Genomic DNA, 5,558 nt, shown 5'->3' with positions numbered 1-5,558 from the left:
AGTTTATTTGTTTGACAGGATATAAAAAAGAATTTAAAATCATTTTAAATACATTTTATTTAAATGATACATCAATATTTGTTTTCTTTCATTTTTATAATTTAAAACTAACTACAAGAAAATATAAACATTGTTTTATAAATTTAATGAAAATAATATATATTAAACTAAAGTATTTGTTAGGTTAATATTTTTAATGTTATTTTTCTAAAAAGAGTTAGCTTAATTTCTTAATAATAATATTGTAAAAAAAATTGTGATTTTTTATTGATATTATTTGAAATATTAGAGTTCTTATTTTAGACATTACTACCAAATTAATTTATTATACTCCTTAAGATCAATGTAAGAAAAAGAATTATGCAAACTAAAACTCAATTTTGACAAATTTTATATCCTTACTACCAAAAATATTATTGTGTCTTTTGAGAAGTGAAGTAAAATTTAAAAGGTGCCACATTGGAAAAATTACAATAATGCAATTAATTGAGTTGTTAATAGATTAAGATTGTGTTTGTTTTATTAAATTTTATTTTTATAATTGAGGAGGTATAAGTAAAGTATTTTATGTTTGTCATTAGATAAATTTATACAAATAAAAATAGTGTATATTTTTTCCCTTAAATATTTTTTCATTATAATTTTTTTTAGATATCTTATATTTTATTTTATTTTTGAATGGTGTCATATAGATTTATATTTGTGCTAGTCTTATGATTTAACAGAACAGTATTATTAATATTTTTTAAGATATTAGACTAAAAAAAGAAGAAAAAAATTCATCATATATAGATGAATATGAAAATCTTGAATGATATAATCAAAAGATAATGAAAAAATTATTAAAATTAAATTATGAGGATAGATAATAATAAAGTTATTCTAATATATATTTTTTTAAATAGAAATTGAAGTGATGAAGAGAAATTGACAATAGATGGTATGCAAACAAACAGTTAAAAATGAATATGAAAATCTTGAATGATATAATTAAAAGATAATAAAAAAATTATTAAAATTAAATTATGAGGATAGATAATAATAAAGTTATTGTAATACATATTTTTTGAAATAGAAGTTGAAATGATGAAGAGAAATCGACAATAGATGGTATGCAATCAAACAGTTAAGTTGTTAATAGATTAAGTTTGGGTTTTGTTTTCATAAATTATCTTTTTACACTCATACATATAATTGAGGATGTAACACCCACATATAATACATGTCTAGAATACATATTATACATAGTGTAAAACTGGTACTGAAATACATAAGTGCCTAGCAGCACAGTGTACATACACATACATGTCCAAAAGAAACATAACCTGACACAAAATATACACAAAAGTGCCCAAAATAAAACAACTAGATCTAGATCACTAAACAATGATCCCAAAATGTATGCACAGCGGAGTAACCATTAGCCATCAGGTAGGCAAGACATCACTCTATCTTTCCCTTACCCTTCTCCTGCTCAGAACCACCTGAAAAATAATCAACAACATGGGGTGAGATAATAATCTCAGTGGGTTCCCTATCTTATGGGTCCACTCGACTCTACAGGGTTTTCTAATCAATATTCAACTCATATTCAACTCAAGTCAACAAGGGAACGAAGACTTGAGCGATGAAGAAGCTAACTCACAATGTATGGCAACATGCATCTGAGTTCTCATAACTTAACCACGATCATTATTCAGATCACGACACATTAATTCCCGAATGAACTTACGTCTAAGCCAGGCCCGGTTTATGCATGCTCGTATGATTCTATTTTCACGGTGGATACCAGGTTCCCCTATGGGACTCAAACCCACTTTTAAGAATCGTCACTCATATGGGACTCAAACCCACTTTGAGTCTCTTTCACCGTATGGGGCTCTAACCTACTTAGGTGTTCACCTTTCCCCCATGGCCGCCATGGCTGGGACTCAAACCCAATTGAGGCTCGGATCATCGGTCCCACATCCCAATGCTTACTCATCTAAGCATACCAAATAGAGATGTGTACCATCACAGAAAACACACATTCTGAATACATGATCGGTTCCACAAATCATCATTTCTAGGAACCGTAACAAAATCCACCAATCACATTGTAGCGGGGTATTCGTTACCATTAGAGATATTGACTAAATCCGAGGTAAATCATACAAGTCGAGTCGCCACCGCACTTCTATTTATCCAAAGGAATGGTTAGAAAGCGAACAAAAACCTAAAAGTTTTATCGAATCAAAAACTAGTAAAAATGTTAGAGATCTGGGTAAGGGGGTTGGTTATGCAATGGGAAGGTATTAGGCACCCAAAGCATCCTAGGTACTCCTAGGGAGCCCTTTTCATATTTGTTGCAAAGGTTGTTGTTTTTTGTGAAAATTTATTTGTGCAAACATGATTGAAGGGATGAGAAAATCGTGCATGTTTATCTAATGTACTACTTACTAAAAGAAGGGTCAAAAGAAAATGACTCGCACGGACGTCGCATCCACTGCATACGTATCTCATCTGAATCTGAGAATCAGAGTCTTCGTAGCTCGGCTACCTATGGGTTAAAGAGGAGTGTTCTCGCTAAGACATTGTGTCTTATGCCTACGTATCTCATATGGGATGAAAATCAGAGCAAAACGTAGTTCGACCACCTAAGGGGTAAGGGTTGTGTTTTGGGGTGTACGACGTTACTATGCAATCTACCGGATGCTCGACCTTTGGAGACTTACTCGCCTGTAGTAGAAGGAGATAATGTGTTCTTAGGAGAAGAAAAATCAACGAGTTTGGGGTGTTTAGGGATGCTCATGCAAAAAGGGTAATGAGGATAAGACCTCATAGCTCTTAACCCTGGACAGGGTGAGCTCATGACAAAAAGTGGTAAAATGCGGGAAAGATAAAGGGGGTTAAGAGATCTACCACACGGATAAAGATATGAAGCAACAACAAATAAAGGAATAAGAAACCCAGAGATCTCTCAAGCTAGCACCATCAAAGAAAGTGAGTCAGTACAGGTAATCGGAATAAACCTCCAGGTGGTCTCCCACAAATAAAGTGGAACACCAGGCTAGCCATCTCTGCAAGAGTCATGTGAGCCCTCACAAAAAAACTCAACAAACAGGTTAGAGAAACAAGATAGGGTAATCCAGAGTTGCCCCCAAATCAAAATGTAACCACATGAATCATGCCATTAAAATTCACAAAAAGCTCACAAAAAGCAACCAAGGGTAGGAGGCCTAAACCTCTTGTCAAACACATGCATCAAAAGGGTATCAAATTCACCCATAACACCTCATACATTCAGAGCATTCAAATTAAAAGCATAGAGTAATGGGAATAAGGCAAACCTGACTGGAGAGATCGAATGAAATTGAATTGCCCGGTTGGATTTGCAAAGCAATCTGAGGGTTTATATGAGAGGGAATTGGTTCTTTGCCGATGAGTTCCCTTCAGTCTCTGGAGGTTGCTCTTCTCTCTGTTAGCTCTTCTCTCACTATCTTTTTCCTGCCAGGGTAATAGGAATAGAATTCTCTTTTGTTTCACTGAAACTCTGAATTTATAACCTAATTTTTGTGGACCTGTGGACTCAAATGAGAGAGGCCCAAGTCCAAAATTTTTATTTTTTAATTATTTTTTATTTTTTAATATTATTATTATTTATTTTTTTCGTTTTTATTTTATTTTATTTTTTTCGTTTTTTTTTTAATTTTTTTAATTTTTTTTTCATTTTTTCGTTCTTTTTTTTTTAACACGTGGGCTTCGCCTAGCGAGCATGACAGTTCATGAACAAACTTTTGCTCCTTCACGATTAACGTTTTGACTGACGAATAGACCCCATTTGAACCTGTTGGAAGTATCTCAAGCCATTCCCTTGTGTTGACTGATCATCTAAATAGAACCCACAAAGTGTCTTCGATGATACTCAAGCTTCAAACAAAAGATGTTAGTGACACATTTTTGTGCTTTTGGTTAGTAAACAAAAGTAAGAGAAACAATGATGTATAATTTAAGCATGCTTGGTGATCTCAAACCAATCACAAGGAGTCCCACCCAAAGGCAAAGGGAACCAAGATGCTAAAGATCCTTGAGGCAATGCAAATGCAATGTTATGATGCCATGAGGGATCTTAGGGTCAAAATTGGGGTCTTACAGATGCCCCTATTCAAGGTCATTCTAGCCGGAGAAGTGAAGGTTAAAATCTTCGTCTCGACGGGGTAGAATGGGCTTAAATAATAACAAAGAGACGAATTTTGGTCCCTAAGAGACCTCATGATGCAAATGTAGGTATAAAAAATGGTAGCATTCTGTGGAGATATGTGTCCACAAAAGCAAAGAAATCAGAAGCCACTGATAATCCATATGAGCAATTCACTCCATGGGACCAAGACCCTGGGGACTCTCCTGGGGATAGAAAAGGGAATAAATGCGCGAGCAGGTCACGACTCAAAGCGTGGGGAACAGAATTCCAAAGGGAAAATCCAATGGAAAGACTCGAGCTGACTCGAAGATGCATGTATTGGGGAATATGCCAATACAACAAAAAACTATCCACAGCGGATACTTCGGATAAAATCCGGATGAAAATAATCCACTAAGGGACTTCGCTGGGGATGTCCACAAGGACACTCCTGGGGAAGCAGCGGGACGAGGTATTATCGGTTACTGGGTAATAAGCTCAAGGAGACATGTGATCTGAACGCCAGGTATGAGGGTGAGAGATACAACATGCTCAGGAAGAGATGAATATCCAAGACCGGCATAAGGGTGAGAGATATCAAAAATTCAAAACGTCTGAGGAAAACCTAAAAGGTATACTTCAACTCAGGGATTCTGACTCCACAGGGGACAAAAAGTCATAATAGGGAGCAGAGAGGAAGGAACACCAGGGATACCGGTTACTGGACATATAATAGGTGACCAACCAAGGCGTGAATTGAGGAATATTCCCAAAACACTCATCATCCAAAAGAGGGCTAAATGCAAACTCGATTACAGGATGGATATTCGACTCCTCAAAGGGGATATGAACCTTACTCAACTGGGGAAGAACAAAAGGCTTCAGACCCGAGAGTGCATGAGATATACTATCTATTACCGTCAGAACGTAAATAATATACTCCCATGGACGATTATCCACAACCGGTTACTGGGTTAATAAAGGATAAATCGACCGAAAAGAAAAGGCATCGGGATACCGAAACTAGGTATATAATGATGACCAATTCAGGGGAGAAACAATCGTTACCAACAACAATGAGGTAGACGAGAGATGACCCGTTGGGGATAAATTGCGTAATCATGGCAATCATCCAAGCAGATGAGGGGATATCATCACCGAATATTGGATGAAGATAATTGTCACCAATTAAAGATGAGCAAAAATAGTTACTCTGCAAAAAGGGAAGAAATAGGGTTTACAACTATCGGTATGAGGGTAGATAAACACAGACTCCGTCGGGGATAATAATTACTAATTATTGAGCAATTATTCATTTACCACGGGGAAACAGGAAAAGAGTCTCAAGAGACCGATCTAGGATCAAACTAGATAGGCACACCAAATCAAGACTTGTCCC

Source organism: Lathyrus oleraceus, chromosome 7, assembly GCF_024323335.1.
Source record: "Lathyrus oleraceus cultivar Zhongwan6 chromosome 7, CAAS_Psat_ZW6_1.0, whole genome shotgun sequence".
In the NCBI taxonomy this organism is placed as follows: Eukaryota; Viridiplantae; Streptophyta; class Magnoliopsida; order Fabales; family Fabaceae; genus Lathyrus; species Lathyrus oleraceus.
The sequence above is the reverse complement of the archived record's forward strand: the minus strand, read 5'-3'. Positions refer to the sequence as shown.